The 20,000-nt window shown below is 40.0% G+C and overlaps 1 protein-coding gene across 8 annotated transcripts in view; it reads left to right on the forward strand.

Annotated features, from left to right (window-relative positions):
* LOC106874312 (uncharacterized) overlaps positions 1–20,000 on the forward strand; it is a 75,109-nt gene that overhangs the window by 17,859 nt on the left and 37,250 nt on the right. For 2 of the 8 annotated variants that reach the window (XM_089365351.1, XM_089365350.1), the window contains exon 1: positions 10,342–11,109. The exons of 5 other annotated variants lie outside the window; for them this stretch is intronic. The gene's annotated coding sequence lies outside the window, so the exon portion shown is untranslated. Of the gene's footprint in view, positions 1–10,341; positions 11,198–20,000 lie in introns of those variants that run through there. One more of the 8 variants, XM_089365362.1, reaches the window with a different exon arrangement.

Below are 20,000 nucleotides of genomic sequence, written 5' to 3' on the forward strand. Positions count from 1 at the left end.
AACCAATGTTGATGTGTTTATGTCCCTGAAACATAGCAGTTTGGCAAAAGAGCCGATAGAATAAGTACTAGGTTTACAAAGAATAAGTCCTGGAGTCGATTTCTTCAACTAAGGGCGGTGTTCCAGCATGGCCGCAATCAAATGACTGAAATAAGTAAAATAATATATATATATATACTACAGCACTCCGTCGGTTACGACGACGAGGGGTCCCAGTTGATCCGATCAACGGAACAGCCTGCTCGTGAAATTAACGTGCAAGTGGCTGAGCACTCCACAGATACGTGTACCCTTAACGTAGTTCTCAGGGAGATTCAGCGTGACACAGTGTGTGACAAGGCTGGCCCCTTTGAAATACAGGTGCAACAGAAACAGGAAGAAAGAGTGAGAGAAAGTTGTGGTGAAAGAATACAGCAGGGTTTGCCACCATCCCCTGCAGGAGCCTCGTGGAGCTTTAAGTGCCGCGATCCTATGACCCCGATTCCGCTTCGCTAACCACTGGGCCATTGCACCTCCACCATGTGTTTGTGTGTTTGGAAACAGGTGGATGGTTGGTGACAGGAAAGGCATCCAGCTGTAGGAAATCTACCAAAATGTTAAATGGTGATGATTTTATTGGCTCAGTAATGCATCCAGCTACAATGATATATTTTCATATCTCTATGCCATGTTAATTGCAATGGTACTTAACTTATAAAACTAGTTCACCAAACGGGAAATAAGGAAACACAGTGTGACACAATTGATTGCTGTAACTTCATATACATTTATTTTAAGTATTCATGAACAGAGAAGAAAACGCCAGAGTAACATCTCAATAGTGCCGCATGTAGTGGTTTCATGTAACATCACATGCAGCTTGCATCCAACGGTGTATGTTTTAGCACATGTAGTGTCTACAGGGGTATCACAAACACATGTAGTTTGTCTCTAGTTGTGTCATTGTTTAACATGTAGCTTATTTACAGCGATGTCCTTATTCAACACTCTATGTAGTCCTCTAGTCATATCACTATATATATCGTCTGACTAGGTTATGAAACACCATCAGCTCTATCCAAAATATATGTTATTTGTTTTTCAATATAATTAAATTTCGTCACATAAGACTCATTGTCTCTTAACTCTGAAATTTAATTAAGAAAATTTCTTCTCATAAATTTCTTTAGTTCCAAAGCAATAGAGAAATAACAAACAAGTTGTCCCTATTTTCTACTCAAACGAAACCATTTCCTCCTCTTCCTTCCACCGCAGTTGTTTATCTCGTTTATTTATCTCTTATCTCTGTTTATCTCTCATAATATCTGTGTCACTAAACAATCTCAGGTAAGTTCTTTGTAAGCCCAGTGGCTGCTCGGGGCAGAGACTGTGTCAGATAAACAGACCAACGCGCTTATTAATGATAAATTAGACACGGTAAACTACAATGAATGTCTCGGTGTCTAAGATGGCTTCTCGTTGTAGTTTCTGTCAATAGCAATTACAATTTCCGGACTGCTAATCTCCTCTTTAGAGTATTTATTTAAAATATTTATATCTACAGGTGGGACCGTCCACTTATCCAGGAATAACGCATAGGCTTACGATCGGAAATTGAAAAATAGTGTAGATATGAATATTGTAAATAAAAGACGACGAGGTTGAGATTAATAGTAACTTGGAAGGTTTTTGAGTCATCCATCAGTTTGATGTTAAATTGTTTTCATATATAACTTCACATAAAAGCAAGCAATATGTGTGTATGTATACACACATATTATGTACATACGCGTGTGTGTGTGTGTGTCCTTTAATTTCGTTTATGGGAAATGGTTTGAATATGCATTTAAAAGCTGCTGTCCTATTATGCCAGCTACAGCCTAATGATGACAACTGGCTGTACCAATTTTCTGGGGTTGCACCGAGCTGTGTCGGTATAATGTAGGATAAACATAGTAATAATAATCCTTGGATGGAATTTATAAATATTTTAATGCATCGCTGCGCGCATTTCAATAAATTATATGTCTCTGAAGATCATAGTCCGTATTTCTGGGATGATCCGTAATAACCATGGGATGATTTCTGAAATGATCTGTAGTAGCCATGGACATCGAGTAGATCATACCCAATGTCATGGATACTACGAACTGCACTATGAATCACCCCAGAAATACGGACTATGATCGTAAGAAACATGTGATTTGTGGAAACGCGCATAGCGATGCATTGAAATATTTATAAATTCCGTATAAGTATTATTATTGCTTGTACATATATTCATATTTTGAGTTCAATTTTTCCTGTTTGTACCAACACACACACACACACACACACACACACACACACACACACACACACACACACACACACACACACAGCCATCAACAACTTCCTTTCCTCGGCATCCACATTAAGAAGTCTAACAACGAAATAGAAACAGATATATACTATAAGCCCACGGACTCCAAGCAATATCTACCGTTCAACTCATGCCACCCCCAGACACACTAGAATGAATATCCCTTTCAACCTAGCAAAATTGTTATGTACTATAGTTTCTAATACAAGCACCAGGGACACACGACTACATGAACTAAAGGATACACTCATCACTAGGAACTACCCACCATCACTAATTGATATATGCTTTCAACGTGCCATACAATTCAACATCCACGAACTCAGACGTCCCAAATTAAAGAAGGATTTACAACCAAAAGCCCTACCCTACGTCTCCTCACACAATCCGCTTAACAATGAAGCCTTCGACACCATCCTCCCAAACATTCCTCTACTTAAAAGAGACCACAGAATGAATTCAATCCTCTAAACGCACACCATCATAAAGAGCAAAAGATTGCCCAAATTTATGAAAAGTCTCCTAACACACATATATATATATCAACTCCGATGAAGCTTTAGGGTGATACACACAAGCACTCAATTATGAGTGCATTGCACCTCGTAGCAGAAACAGCTGTAAGCTAACGAAATTCATGATGTGACTTCTTATTCCTTTGTCACTTGTTTTATTTCGTACGCACGCATGTCCACCCCGGTGTTGTCTTCTTTTCCTGTTCATTACCAGCATGGAAAATGGACGTTAAATGACGACGGCGACGACGATGATGGTTTATAGATTCGCGCTCGCACACACAGACACACACTACACACAATTAAAGTCTTTTATTTTCCTACAATAAGTAGTATACTGTGTTAGAAGTAAAATGTCTCCTACTGCAACCCATACACTTTCTAACAACCTCCTACTTTAACACCATTTCATTTACGTGGCAAAGAACAAACACATTCTCATATAAATGTTATTGTTTTGGTATTCAGACTGAAACGGTGGGTGGGGGTTTTTATGGGATTTAACAGACTTTGTCTTCGGGAGGTTTCAAGTTTAAATATAGGCGTGAGGTCATCCCTCCATGCACCCCCCCACACACACACACACCTTGCGTAGAGGCTCCCTCATTGAATCGTAAGTGTGTCTCCTTTTAAAAGAATTATTTGAATTCTTCCTATATAGACGAAGCTGGTTTCTAATATATAAGTGAGGCTGCATCGCAAGAATTTGGAATATTGACATATTAAACATTCGAAACGACTTGCACATTTTTACAGTTCCTCTTACAGATTGTTTATGTAAAGTGCCTGTCGTCACTTTACCTGAATATTCTAGCTTTTTCAGATTGTGGTATAGGCTTCTCCTGACATAATTAGTGGTATAACTATGAATTTACAATGAGGATAGGGATGCTGTAAGCTTCGAACCCGTTGTCCATAAATATTCTCCTTGTTGCTTATTTTGGGGGAGATGTTCACATCTGTGGGTCAGCTGACTTCTGTGACTGCGTGATTTTTCTTTTCTCTCCCAAATAACGATATCACGATTTAACGGGAATATTCCACCAATATTCCTCATTTTCGTACATATCCTTTTATTCTTTCTTTTATTTGTTTTAGTCATTTGACTGCGGCCATGCTGGAGCACCGCCTTTAGTCGAACAAATCGATCGTCAGGACTTATTCTTTGTAAGCCTAGTACTTATTCTATCGGGCTCTTTTTGCCGAACCGTTAGGTTACGGGGACGTAAACACACCAACATCGGCTGTCAAGCGATGGTGGGGTGGACAAACACAGACAGATATACATACATACATATATACACGGGCTTCTTTCAGTTTCCGCCTAGCAAATTACTCACAAGGCTATGGTCAGCTTGAGGCTATAGTAGAAGACACTTGACCAAGGTTCCACGCAGTGGGACTGAACCCGGAACCATGTGGTTGAGAAGCAAGCGTCTTACCATACAGCTGCGCCTATATATATATATATATATATATATATATATATATATATATATATATATATATATATATATATATATATATATATATATATATATATATACACACACACACACACACACTTATTTTTCTATGTATGCAAGGCTATTCCTTCGTACTGTTGGTACTGCATATTGCTTTAACAACATCATTCAGTAATAAAAGTAATAGTTTGATAACCACCAGATCGTGTGCTCGATCCCCGGACCGAGCAGCGCCTTGTGTTCATTTCACATCACTTTAGTACTGTGTGAGGACCAGCATGTCAATAAATAGACCCAGAGTTTCCTCTGCGTATCGTAAAAGAGGTTGAAGTAGGATTTGCACTCCGACCCTATTAAGCCCTCATCAGCAACGACTACCGAAACAGACCCATGGGTTGAAGGGTTATTGCCTGAGTGACGCAAAGGTGCCATCTGTCAGAATTAGTAGGGAATCACATTCCCCCATACTACTACTAATACTACTCCTACTACTATTTTTATGACACTTTTTGGCAACTTGAACACAAGATCCTACATTTAAATGGCAAAATCAATAATTTTGGTCGCATCTTCGGGGGTTGAAGATCTTCATTGTCTTTTTGTTCTTTAAGAAATATGTAGCTAACTCTTGTTCTTGGGCTGCACATCTTTGAAATATGTCTTGATGTGGGGTTCACGATTCCAGGCGAGGTTACTGTTGGCATTGTCATCAAGTTTATGGGGGGGGGGGAACCTATCTATGCTTAACCATCTTTACGGTATGCAGTGTTTCTCTTCAAGGTTTTCCTTGTGGTTCATTAGTGTAACGATTGTCGAGTCGCATAGGAGATAATTGGGAAGTGTGCACTTCTTCAAGTGTTAACTACTGTAGGGTGTTGTTCACTTTTGAACACGTGGTTGATATATTTTGGTGTTACTAGAGATGGACGGATGAATGGATGGTTGGGTTGATGGGTTTTAGTAGTGATATTGTGACAGGCAATCAATGATTACAGATACCTATATCTATATCTTTTACATTAAAGTGCTAATGATAAATTCCTGTGGTGTAAAAAAAATCTGTCATGCTGTGGAAAGGGGATTGTAACAGTGTGTGTGTATGTGTGAGAGAGATTCAAATAAACGCTACTGGCACGTGTACACTTACGCATACTCATATACGAATGCTGTATATATATGTGCGAGGGAGATGTGCATATGTGAGCACGCCATTAGCGTTCGTATGTGTTTGTGTGCAGGCGCCAATAGCGTTTGTTTGACTTCCTCTCTCTCTCTCTCTCTCTCTCTCTCTCTCTCTCTCTCTCTCTCTCTCTCTCTCTCTCTCTCTCTCTCTCTCTCTCTCTCTATTTACCTGACGATTTAATGCACGTGCCATAGAGCAGCTCGTGAAAATCGAACACCTGTCTCTTCTGTTATCTTTATATTACTAACTGCGTTCCTAACTTTCTTCATAAAAGATGTATAACGAAATATCTTGGATCCAGGTGTTACCAACTATATAACGTCAAATGCTTCTTAAATTGTTTTATTACCGAAATAGAGTTTGGTGGTTTACAAAGGACAACGAAAATTAAATCGAGAAAAACAGAGAAGATAGAAAAAAAGACTAGAAATATGGCAAAGAAAGAAATAAGAATTAGGAATAAAGTGAGAATCAGGAATGAACTCAAGAGAAAAGGGATAAATTGTAGCTAAATGGTGTTGTATGATGACGAAGCCGGAGATAACAGGGAAAGAAAGAGAAGTATTTGTCAAGAAAGAAAAGAAAATACGAACGATTGTGATGGGCAAGAATATTTTGTACAAGTTAGAATAAAAAGAAAAGAGTGGGGGGCTAGAAGAGAAAATATAGCCGCAAAGAATAGAGAAAATTTCCTGGAAATTACTCGAAGTATTAAGAAGGAAATAACAGGATATTTTACTACCAAGTAGGGAGATATTTGTGATTGACAATGGGCGGTGGAATTTCCACAGATCAGTACCGGATGAAAATACTAATAGCAAGTCTAATGGTTTGGCTATTACAATCGCTGGTTATCGGAATATAGACCTCGAAATCAGCCAGCATTTATTTCTAGCTGCTGTGGAGCGAGTAGATATAATTTTGTTCGGAGACTTTGAGCCGGACTCCGCCCGTAGGTGACTAACGGCTGTTGTAGGTGGTGATGGTGCTGTTACCGAAGATGATGCTTCCAATTAAAAGAGGTGACTTTGAAGAATATGTTGCCGGAAAAACAAGCAACAACTTGAAAATGGTATTGATTTAATTAGTTAAACGGATGTAATTATGACAAACTAGAAGGGCAAAAGATTAACTGAATCATTAGAGGATCAAACAAAATGCCTTATGGTATTTAGTTACGGCCCTTTACGTACCAAGTTCAAATCCCTCCGATATCAATTTTGATTTTCGTTCTTCCGAGGTCGATAAAATGAATTATCAGTCAAGTACTGGGTCCATATCTCCATATAATAATTGGTTGGTTGATATCTCTATTCGTACTTTGCGTAGTATATAGAAAGCGGGAGAGAGAGTAGATGAAAGAGTTATATAAGACGTGCCATTTGGGTACGCATACTAGGCTTGGTGGCAGGCACTGAGTAAAAGAACGCCACCCACACACTGAAGTTTTTCGGATTGCAAGACAGTGTGTGAGAGAAAACCGTGATGTTATAAGAGAGAAATGTGTCCGCATGGATGATGGTGCCCTTGCGTTTAATGATTCTGCAAAGAAAGAGGTTTGGAGATGTCATTATGAAAGACTGCTGAATGTAGAGAATGAATGGGAGGAGGAGAGTCTGCCAAAGGTTGACCCGATTGAGGGACCAGCTATCTGAATCGACAGTACCTTGGTAGATAAAGCAATTGAGGATATGAAGACAGGAAAAGCCCCCGACCCATCAGGAATCACCGCCGAGATACTTAAAATATCGGGTGGTGTGGATTATGGTCTTGTCACCCATATTGTAGATCATGAAGGAGTCCTACCCAATGACTGGTGTAGCAGCACCATAGTCAACTGCTACAAAGCTAAAGGTGGCGCTTTAGATAGAAATGACTACAGGGCTATCAAATTATTGGATCAAGTGATAAAAGTAACTGAGAGGATCATAGCCTAAGTAATTAGGGAGAGAGTTAGACTGAATGAGATGCAGTTTGGTTTTGTGCGAGGCAGAAGCACCACTGATGCTATATTTCTGGTAAGGCAACTGTAGGAGAAATACCTAGCCAAAGATAAACCTCTGTTGATTTGTTGGAGAAAGCTCTTGACCGAGTCCCTCAATCCCTTATCTGGTGATCAATGTGGAAACTGGGGATAGATGCGTGGCTGGTAAGAGCTGTACAGGCCCTGCACAGGGACACTGGCAATAAGGTAAGCGTTGGCAACGGATATAGTGAAGAATTCCGAGTAGAAGAAGGGGTTCACCAAGGATCATTCTTCAGCCCCCTCTTATTCATTATAGTTCTCCAGGCAATAACAGAGGAATTCACGACAGGCTGCTCTTGGGAGCTCCTCTATGCTGATGACCTTGCTCTAATAGCTGAGTCACTTCCAGAACTAAAGACGAAGTTTAGGGTGTGGAAGCAAGGTCTAGAATCGAAGGGCCTTAGGGTTAACCTAGCAAAAACCAAAGTCTTAGTAAGTAGGAAGGCTGACAAATCACAAACCCCTTCAGGTAGATGGCCCTGCTCGATCTGTAGAAAAGGCGTGGGTAAAGACTCTATACGATGTACCCGCTGTAAGTTATGGACACATAAAAGGTGCAGCAATATCAAAGGAAGGCTAACCGGGAAGATATTTTTTGTGTGTGGCAAATGCACAGGGGCAATAAACACTGAAGATGTACAGAAAACAGATTCCATCACATGCCGGGGGAAAAACTAGAAGTAGTTAATAGCTTCCGCTACCTAGGTGACCAAGTCTGTAGTGGAGGTGGTTGCTCTTTGAGTGTAGCGGCTAGAATAAGAATAGCCTGGGCAAAGTTCAAGGAGCTCCTATCTCTGCTGGCAAGTAAGGGCCTCTCGCCCAAGATGAAAAGGTAGACTGTATGATGCATGTGGGCGAACTGCCATGCTATACAGCAGTGAAACATAGGCATGACTGCTGAGGACATGCGTAGGCTTGAAAGAAATGAAGCTATTATGATCGGCTGGATGTGTAATGTTAGTGTGCATACATGTCAGAAAGGAAGCGCCATGAAAGAAAAGTTGGGCATAAGAAGCATCAAATGTAGTGTGCAAGAGAGACGACTGCGCTGGTATGGTCATGTGTTACGTATGGATGAGGACAGCTGCGTGAGGAAGTGTCACTCCCTAACTGTAGAAGGAACCTGTGGAAGAGGTATATCCAGGAAGACATGGGATGAGGTGGTAAAGCATGACCATCGAACATTGGGTCTCACAGAGGTAATGACAGGATACCGAGATCTTTGGAGATACGCTGTGATTGAAAAGACCCGGCAACTAAAGTGAGATGGCAGCCATGCATATCCGGCCCAGTTAAGAGTACCCCTGATGCGTCGGGCGATATGATATGCTTGAGAAGACCTGTTGAGTCAAGTAAAACCAATACCGTAGCTGTGGCAGGTGGCCCCTGACTGGCTCCCGTGCCGGTTGCACGTAAAAAGCACCATCTGAACGTGGTCGATGTCAGGTCCGCCTGACTGGGTCCTGTGTCGGTGGCACGTAAAAAGCACCCACTACACTCTCGAAGTGGTTGGCGTTAGGAAGGGCATCCAGCTGTAGAAACCTTACCAAATCAGATTGGAGTCTGGTGCAGCCTCCTGGCTCTCCAGACCTGTCAAACCGTCCAACCCATGCCAGCATGGAAAACAGACGTTAAACGATGATGATGTTTGTGTGTGTCTGTGTTTGTTCTCCCAACATCGCTTGACAACCGATGCTGGTGTGTTTACATCCCTGTAACCTAGCGGTTCAGCAAAAGAGACCAATAGAATAAGTACTAGGCTTATAATGAGTAAGTCCTGGGGTCGATTTGCTCGACTAAAGGCGGTGCTCCAGCATGGCCGCAATGAAATGACTGAAACAAATCAAAGAATTTCATGATTTTGTATAAACACTAAGAAATTTTATTAAAAGCTAGAATTATAATTATTTCATTTATGCCAGATTTCCTGACTTTGCTACCTATGGTGGCAAAAGTATTCTTTCTGAATTACCCGTCATTGGACGGATAAACTGCTCACCCTTTACAAAGCTTAGGCGAAACCCCGGAACAATGTTCTCACATCTAAAGCAATGCTGCATCATTAGTCGACAGGCAAAAAATGGCCATCCCGGCTAATTGGCATCGAATCACTCACCAACTGCCTCGAATCCACAAACATCATTCTCTCTCTCATTTTGTCCTTTCCCATGATACTCGGAGTTGATTTCAGCACTCACCCTTCCACCCTTCAGAATGTGGCAGCCGTAGTTTAACCGGTGATAGTCTCGCTTGTCTAGAGGGTCTAGACAGGTAAGACGGACATGGGCGCTGTCCCTCTTCCAAATTAAAAAAAGTGTTTTCAAAACACTAAGCTGTGATTTTAGAGAAATTTGGCTGCTATTTCTAGCAGATTGAGTGTTTATGTGGACACGCTTCGTTGCAGTTGTTGTTTTGTCCTGTCCTGGTTGAGTACGCTTAATAAAAAAAAAAATTTTAAACCCATTCCATTCGTGACTAACCCGTCATGTATCAGGTATCATATATCAATGTTACATCATTTCATTGTAATCTGAGGTAGAAATACAATTTATTGTTAAGCCGGTAAGGTTTGAACTAAAGCTTACTGTTGTTTCTAGCACGTTGAAAGACTCCCGCAGAAACACATTCGTTGAATTGACGATGGTGGTTAGGATGCGAACCATTCATCTCTGATTTGCTGTCTTGCAATCCACGCTCTATTTAATTCATTATTTTGTTGTTGTTGTTTTTTTCTTTTGTTTCATTTCACAGTTGACTGAACACAACATAATGTGTTGGTCGTGGTGGAGATAGTGGCGGTGATAGGGAGGAAGAGAGAGAGAGAGAGAGTGCGCGCGCGTTAAATCAAAACTGCGGTTATTATTACTGGTGTCAGAAGTATTGTTGTTACCTTAGCAAGTTAAACTTACGTAGATTGACAAAGGATGGACCATCTACCTCTTCCTTGCAGGACCAAATACAAAAGACATGAATCACCAGGGGTGATTTTATGTTAACTTCACGGAAAAATGTGCCATATGTATGATGTTTGCACTTCATTACGAATTCGTTCTTTTTTCATTCTGACAAAACCGAACTTTAATTTACAAGTTTAATCAACAATGTGCAGTGTTGTAAGGAAATTCTTTTTCAGAGAATAAACCTGTTTATGAGAAAAATATATATTTAACTCCGGAAAATGCTCACGTGTGGATTATTATACCAGTTTGTGAAAGAAAATGCTATTAATGTGTCTTGTTTGTGAAACTAAACCCGGTATTTTTAATCTAATAATTATTTTTTAAACTATAACTTTATAATTTATCTGGGAAAACAAATCCTTCGCTGAAATCGAACCGTTGTCTCTTAGCTTCGGAAAACTGCAAATATTAATAAACCCTTTTATTTAATTAATTTACTTTTTTGAACAAATCTATTCAGTTTTAGTATTGGTTTATTTTTGTTACTTGTGTTGTTTCTGTTTCCAAACTTCCTGGTCGTCCAAACAAGGAAACACGTGAGTCTAACAACAGTCACTTTTCACTAGTTTCCATCCGGCCAAATTCCACGATCGACCAATTCTAATCTCGCCATATATGGTAGGTGCCTGCCTTTGTTTTTCCTTTCATTTATTGACCATAAAGCACACATGGGTTGTTTTTTTTTTATCAAGACGTTAAACAAAATGTGTGAATATGAATATTCTACATCATTAATTAAAATCGGTGTCATTATTTTTACGTATTTTCGCCCATAAAACATATACAGAGAGAGAGAATGCTACATATGGAATGCTATATTCTCTGTGTATGTGTGTGTGTGTGTGTGTGAGAGAGAGAGAGAAAGAGACAAGTTGCAGACATGGCCAAATGGTTAAGAATCTCACTTCTCAATCGTGATGCCTCGAGATTGAGTCCATTGCATGGCACCTTGAAAAATGCCACTGACAGTAGCAATGTTCAACTTAATTTAAGTAAAATTTAGGGTTAATTCTTTACTATTACACCTGTGTCACTAGACTGGTATAACTGTAAAAGAATGCTAAATTTTGGTAACTAGGGACCGTGTCAGAGCCCGTTCTAATAGACATTACAAGTAATTGAAGGAACTAGTCTTGTTGTGTCGAGGATTCCGTTTAGGGTACAGAGAAAGACTGAAATCCTCAACTATTTAACATTACATGATTGGTTTGTACCTGTAATTCAGAGAGCCAACTAGCTGTGTTAACATTGAATGAATTCGAGGATATGACAGTAAATGTACGTGTATCTCTGGAATATTCAGCCAGGTAAAATGAACGACTAGATCCATTTAAAAGATTACGAGACCAGTTGATGTTGAATGATAAACGTAATGAATACATAATGGGGAATAATGTGTCTGCAGAGAACTGTAAACAAGCTTCTACAGGTGTGTACGTGAGAGTAGGTATGTGTGTAATGTTTGTATACATGTGAACGTGTGTGTGTGTGTGGAGTTGATTATGCCAGCGGTTTGGGGGAGGGGTTACATCGATTACATCGATCCTAGTGATCAGCTGGTTCTTATTTTATCGACCCCGAAAGGATGAAAAGTAAAGTCGAACTCGGCGGAATTTGAACTTAGGACGTAAAGACGGACGAAATGCCATTAAGCATTTCTCGCAGCGTGCGGGCCATTCTGTCAGCCCGTCGCCTTAAAAGACATAATTAGCGCGCGCACACACACAAGCCTGCTGTTTAGCCCAAGTCAGCTTTACTCAAGTAGATCTTCATGAATGTACGCTCATTTTCTTACGATGCTTATAGATTTAAGAGAGAGTTGTCTGCTATTTCTAGCTGACCTCTCAACCACAGAGAAAAACCTCAGGTTCCCTGAAAACCTGGTTCTACTCAAATGCAATGGTAACAGTCTCTGTCTGGTAACCACGGTGGCTCTGGATGCTAGAAATAGCAGCCAAATCAGTAACATCGTGTGACGTCATAGAGAAAAGCTGACACATCAGATAAAGATATAATTCTAGATATACTGGTTTGTCTTCGATTATAGATCAGTTGGCTCACGTTTGACTCGCGGCTAAATTCAAAAAATGCCGCCAAAATAGTTGTTTTGTGGCAGGACAATTGTAATTTGGTAGACTGATTATAAAAGCTATTCCAAATATGGGCATCATGTCTGTGGCTACATTGTCCGATGTTTTTCCTTTTGATCAAAACTTGTTGGGTATTTTTTGCTTTAAATAGGTCAAGTTACCACTAAGATTCTTCAAATACTTCAGCTTACTAACATTAAACTATGCCACTGAAATAATTGTATATGTGTGTGTAATAGATATTATTTTACTGTAGCTGAAAAGACTTCGCAAACTATAACATTTTGCTCTACCTTTGGTATTCGAGTACTAATAATACTCTCCACATTGTTTTGCCTCCGTGTACTCGTGTGTGTGTATGTGTTATATGTTTATATGTGTGCATGTATTATTGAAGATTCAGTGAAAAACATAATTTGTATTTTGAAATGAAATTTTAGGTACAAACCAAATAAAACGAGATTTGAGAATCCAAAAATGTCCCAAGGAATAAATAACGTTTGATCTTGCCATTTTATATTTTTAATTTTGTACATATGCGTTGTTTGTTTTTGACTTTGTGAGCACTGTCTGTGAGAAAAACAGCACCATGACGCAATTCACTCTGCCAGAAATTTGGAAACGACAAGCTGTACTGCTTGGCATTCGTGCTGGAAGCTCCACTGCGAACATTTCAGAGTGTTTGGGTGTAAATTATGTCTGGCAACAGGACTCTGCACCATGCCGCACAATCAGGAGAACCCAGTCTTGGCTGTCAGACAATTTCTGCAACCACATCATCCCTAACATCTGGCCACCTAACTCTTCAGACTGGAACCCCCTTGATTATTTTTTGTGGGGTGCAGTTGAGCGAGAGACCAACAGAACTCCTTGTAAAACCAAAGATGAACTGAAGGCAAGGATTATGGCAACATTCACCAACTTAAACAAGGAGACCATCCAGAAGAGTTGCAGGAGATTCTGAAGTCATCTGGAGGCCATGGTTGAAGCCAATGGCGATTTTATTGAATAAATTTACTCTTTAGTATTTCAAGATATTTGTGTGTAATTTTGGTAAATATGTCTGTTGAAATGAGATGTCAGTGTTATTTTCATTTTTGCGTAATTTAGAATACAGTTTATTCACTGTACCCTGTATACATACATATGTATATTTCCTTCTGTATTCCCTGTCTTTTCCACGATAATTTGAACTCAAATATTTTCTCACACCGTCTCTGATGAAGGGATATCCATAATATCCCAGAAACAGCTGTAAGACTATTTTATTATAAATGTCCTGAAAACTCCTCACACCCTTGGATTTGTTATCTTATTCTGTCTAACACACACACACACACATGGTTCTACATTATGTAGGTGTTCCTGTTGAGTACTTAGAAATCGTCTAGAGCACCAAAAACTGTAATGTCTTCCGATGTGCATGTTTTAAACCGAGGAGTAGTTCTTCCTTTTTGTTTTCCGTAATTTTTCAGTTTTGAATTCCTTTTGCTTCTCACTTTTGTTTTTCTTTTTTTAGATTTATTTTAAACATTTGACATTAACTCTATGATGATTCCTCAAAACATTTATGAGTAACTTTTTAAAACATAAATCAAAAAACAAATGTTCAAGTTTTTAAAAATTACGCAGAAAATGGTGCTGTACCCCCCACCCCCTCATTTATATTTATTTTATCAGAATTTTAATCTACAATGTTTACAACTCTACACATCTGAAGAATTTCTTTCTTTTTTTTTTTCCCTGTAGATAATTTCTGAGTCTCTACTACAAGACTGCTTCTTATCTAATGTATACTTTCTTTTGCTAGACTTTTGGGTCATCTCCTGGGGAAGGAAAGACAAGGACTTAGGGGGCTTTTTTTTTTTTTTTTTTTTTGTAATATTCTTGTGCTTCATCAATGGAAATTATGATTCTGAAAGGATCCCTCCCCCCCCCCCCAATTTCAATCTTTTATATTTTTACCCCTCATTTCATTTTTCATGTGCTAAGGGATAACAATTCCTAAAGTTCACCTCTTTATTTATTTTCTTTTAGACAGTGAGTGTAATTTCAGGGATATTTATCAGCTATTTCTAGTAGGTCAATCCATCATATACAAGGAGGTACCCAAAAGTAACCGGAAACATTCTCTGTAGGACAAACCCATTGTACTTCAGGCTTCCGTCATTGCAAAATTTTAGATTAGCAGCTATGGAAAAGAAATTGTAACTGCTATGTGGCCAGATGACCTGCTAGAAAAAGCAGCTAAATCTCCCTCAAATTACAGCGTGCCTTCTTTGAAAGGAAAATATTCGTCTCTTTGTCATATATTGTATCCTTATATAAGTAACGCCATAGAGAAGTTGGAATGGTTGAAACTTATCTGGTTTAATGAAAGAATGGGTCTCAGAAGATTTATGAGTCACTGGAGAAAAGGGGACATTGTGTAATGATTATTAGTGACAATAAGGATGAAAAGAGGGGTGAAGCAATTATATCAGGCAGAGGCTGGTAGGAAAAGTAGAGTTAGTAGCAGAAATGTTGCTTTTCAGGGCTGCTACTGTATATATCAACCATTTCTGGTGTTATTAATTTGTATCCCATTATTCTGTTTGCAGTAAATATTGTTCATCTCATGCCCCACATAACTCCTGTGATCTAACGGAAGCTTGATTTAAGGTCAATAGTTAGCATAAGGTCTACTGGTATTTACTCTGGGGTCCACTGCTATTTTGTATACTGTCTCATTGGGGATTGGCATAGTCAAATTGTATTTGACATGTGGTCTAATTGATGGTCGATGTGTGGTCTAGTTAATGGTTGACTTGTGATGTAAATGATAGTTGACATGACCTAAATGACGGTTGGCATGTGATCTAAACGACGGTTGGCATGCGATCTAAACGACGGTTGGCATGCGATCTAAACGACGGTTGGCATGCGATCTAAACGACGGTTGGCATGCGATCTAAACGACGGTTGGCATGCGATCTAAACGACGGTTGGCATGCGATCTAAACGACGGTTGGCATGCGATCTAAACGACGGTTGGCATGCGATCTAAACGACGGTTGGCATGCGATCTAAACGACGGTTGGCATGCGATCTAAACGACGGTTGGCATGCGATCTAAACGACGGTTGGCATGCGATCTAAATGACGGTTGGCATGCGATCTAAATGACGGTTGGCATGCGATCTAAATGACGGTTGGCATGCGATCTAAATGACGGTTGGCATGTGATCTACATGATGGTTGTGTGCTATCTAAGTGACAGTTGATGTGTAGTCTCACTGGATATTGTGATGAGACTGATTCAAAGAGTGAACTAAGATTTTTAAAGACCAGGTTTGATGACTTCCATCTTCATAATTCTATGATTGTGCCATTTGGTAATTAATTTGAATAATTAATAATACTAATAAACATCATTGTTTATTTAATCATCATCAAGTTATGAGGACGTACACTTGTATACTCAAATTCGTACTTATTTAAGTACAGTGTGTCCAGAATACTGCCGGAGGGGCTGCAGCTGCTGCTATTGTAGATAATTGAAGCATGGCATTGGCTTGAAATATTAAATTATGTGTGTGTGTGTGTGTGTGCGTGCTCATTCATGTGTATATGTGCAGTGCTGCTCAATGCAGCCTGATAGTGGAAAATAGATGTTGGTTCAAGGCCTCCCCCCTCCTCTCTGCTCCCAGTACTGCAACTTGCTGCAGTATATTGCAATACTGACTGATTGCTTTGTTACATTTATAGAAGTTCTTTATTTATTTTTTTTAGTTATTTTGGTCTGACATGGTTGGATTTTAGTCAGGAACCTTGCCAGACTGTTGCTGCTGCTGCTATTGTTGAACATATCGGACAAATATATCGATATTTTAATATATTAATATCAAAGGCGCAGGAGTGGCTGTGTGGTAAGTAGCTTGCTTACCAACCACATGGTTCTGAGTTCAGTCCCACCGCATGGCACCTTGGGCAAGTGTCTTCTACTATAGCCTCGGGCCGACCAAAGCCTTGTGAGTGGATTTGGTAGACGGAAACTGAAAGAAGCCTGTCATATATATGTGTGTGTGTATATATATATATATATATATATATATATATATATATATGTGTGTGTGTGTGTTTGTGTGTATGTTTGTGTGTCCGTGCTTGTCCCCCCAACATCGCTTGACAACCGGTGCTGGTGTGTTTAGGTCCCCGTAACTTAGCGGTTCAGCAAAAGAGACTGATAGAATAAGTACTAGGCTTACAAAGAATAAGTCCTGGGGTCAGTTTGCTCGACTAAAGGCGGTGCTCCAGCATGGCCACAGTCAAAAGACTGAAACAAGTAAAAAAGTAAAGGCGGTGAGCTGGCAGAACCGTTAGCACACCGGGCGAAATGCTTAGCGGTATTTCGCCTGTTGTGAGTTCAAATTCCGCCGAGGTCGACTATGCCTCTCATCCTTTCGGGGTCGATAAATTAAGTACCAGTTGTATACTGGGATCAATCTAATTGACTGACCCCCTTCCCCCAAAATTCTGGGCCTTGTGCCTAGAGTAGAAAAGAATATATTAATATCAAGAGATATCAATCCAACGTTTGCCTTTTATTATTGTCAATGAAATGAGTACCAGTCAAGCACAGGGTTCAATATAATCAACTACACCCCCACCCTAAAACAAATTCAGTCCCTGTACCCATAACAGAGAATTATTATTATTATTATTATTATTATTATTATTATTATTATTACCTCTTCTTTAGCGAAGGTGGAGGTATTGTTTTTCAGTTGTGTTTGTTTGCCCATGGACAAAATATCTCAAGACTTCATGGATGGATTCAGATGAAACTTTCAGGGATGTTTGGCCTCTTGACTGGCATGAAATGATTAGATTTTGGGATCGATCCGGCACCGGACAAGGATTCTGGATTATTTTTTCTGTTCTTTTACTTAATGTTTGAGATCGGTCAGGTTCATTTTTAGTATTCTCATTTGTGAGAGCAATCGAGTTTATTTCAGCTATTCTCGTTTAAAAAATCATCTCTGGGTAATCGTTGAGAGGACGTTGGTGTTGCCCTGGCATAGGTTTGCACTCTCTGAGTACTCTTGTTATTACTATTATTATTATCATCATCATTATTATTATCATTATTATTATCATCATCATCATCATCATCATTGCCTTTGCATATCTTCTAACGCTGGAAATGTTCTACAGTGTCAGCTGTTCACTACCAGTGAACTAAGGTAACACCCCTCATTTTTCGAGCACCTTCCGGAGTATTGGAGCGGTTCCAAGCAGTGCTGTTTTCTGCAAGTGCTCCACCCTTTTCGCAGCCCCTATTTGTTCCACGTACTTCTTGAGATTTTTGCTCATTGTTCCCAGGGCTCTGATAATTATAGGGAGTAGGCAGAGGTTACTGTTTAGCCCCAGGTCACAGATGTGATGAAAGGCCTTCTAATCTTGATCATCTCATCTTTTCTTTTGGAATAGTCTACCTTGGACACCACTATCCAATGAGCATGCTTATAAGATGGTAGATTTAGGATATTTGGTTGCTATTTTCAGCAAGCTCAGTGACCATGTAGAAGTTCTCATTATTAGTAGCTGCAGTAGATATTCGTCTTTATGTAGTCCATGATCCAGCAGATCTATGATCAAAGGCGTTCCAACCATGGCCATCCCTTATATATTTAGAGGATTTTAGAACCACATTATTGAATGTGTCCTTGAGGAAGAATTGGTTATTAGTTCTAACAGATCGAGTAACCTTGGAGAGGTTTCTTTGTCGGCTGCCAGTGGAGGTGGTGGTTGTGGTGGCGGTGATGATGATGATGGCTCAAAGCAGCAGTTTGTAGCTTAAACCAAACCACAGCCATACCTTGTAGGTTTGTAATTGTTCTGAAGTTTTCGTTCTGGTGCTCATCTCCTTGTTTCCATTTTGGAGATGGTAGAGAGAGGATTCACTTCGTAGACTGGGCTATCATCGTACAACAAACCTGATTCCTAGATGAGGGCTCTGGTCGCCATAGCAGTGGTGGCCATGATAATGGTGTATGAGGTTATAAATATTTGAAGAAGGAGAGAAAAAGTATGTTTTGTTTCTGTCTAAGAGGTTTTATGCCACAAGCAATGGTGCACTTAACTGTGTAAATATAACAATGAATCATTGTGTGTGTGTGTGTGTGTGTGTGTGTGTGTGTGATAGATACCTATATAATACACACACACCCATTTATATATGTAAATGGGAAGAGGAGGAAACAAACTGTTAGGGAGGGAGGAAGTGATAGCCTGAGAGAGAGAGAGAGAGAGAGATCACCCAAGAGGAAGGATACATGGAGCTGATAATAATCTGCAAAGAGAGACAAACTGAGCCAATAATGTCTGTAGGAGAGAGAGGAGTTGTACAAGAACCATTGTACCCTGGGGTACCGGGGGTTTTCTAGTGGCAATCCCTGTGTTTCAAGCATCCAACAGTATCAAGATAACTATACCTCCCTCCCTCTCTCTCCCCCTCCCTCCCTCTCCCTCCCTCCCTCCCTCTCTCTCTCTCCCTCCCTCCCTCCCTCCCTCTCTCTCCTGTTGTTTAACCCTAGGTCAGACAGCCTTCGTCCAGTTGGGCTTTGATCAAAGGTGTTGCAGTTATAATTATTTTATTCTTTTCAATATTAGGAAGTTCATTGTCTAATGTGACCTTCTCTTGTGATTAGAAGGAGAATTTGCTGCTATTTCTAGCATGTCAAGCAACTCCATAGAGGTGCTCTTTTATTGGTTCAAATTTGTCCTATTACCATTCTCATATGCCCCCCACCCCCACCCCATCCGTCTCTGGGGACATTTCTATTAAATTTGCTGACCCCTGACCCCTCAACGTTTCTCTTTGGTCAGACATTTGAAGAACAATTTTATTATTATTATTATTAACTCCTTGACTTTGCTCCTTCAATAATGAATGAAGCCTGGCTTGGGAGTGGGGACTTTGTACCTTCAAAATGGCGGCCCTGTGACCCCCCCCCCCCACACACACACAACTCCATCAAATTCCAGCCAAGAAAGAAGCCTCTTCACTTGTTAGAAACAGCTACCGAATTTCCCTCGAGTCAAACCCTAATGTCTTAAAAACAGGGGACAGCATAACTCTTACATCATTGGACTGCAGCCATGCTGGAGCACTACCTTGAAGGATTTTTTTTTAAGCAGGGTACTTGTTGTATCAATCTCTTGCGCTGAACCGCTAAGTTGCTGGGACATAAATAAACCAGCACTGATTGTCAAGCAGGGGATAAATACAAACACATAAATACATACATAATATACATACATAGGCGCAGGAGTGGCTGTGTGGTAAGTAGCTTGCTTACCAACCACATGGTTCTGGGTTCAGTTTCACTGCGTGGCACCTTGGGCAAATGTCTTCTATTACAGCCTTCGGCTGAC

Source organism: Octopus bimaculoides, chromosome 1, assembly GCF_046866305.1.
Source record: "Octopus bimaculoides isolate indiv1 chromosome 1, ASM4686630v1, whole genome shotgun sequence".
Taxonomy (NCBI): domain Eukaryota; kingdom Metazoa; phylum Mollusca; class Cephalopoda; order Octopoda; family Octopodidae; genus Octopus; species Octopus bimaculoides.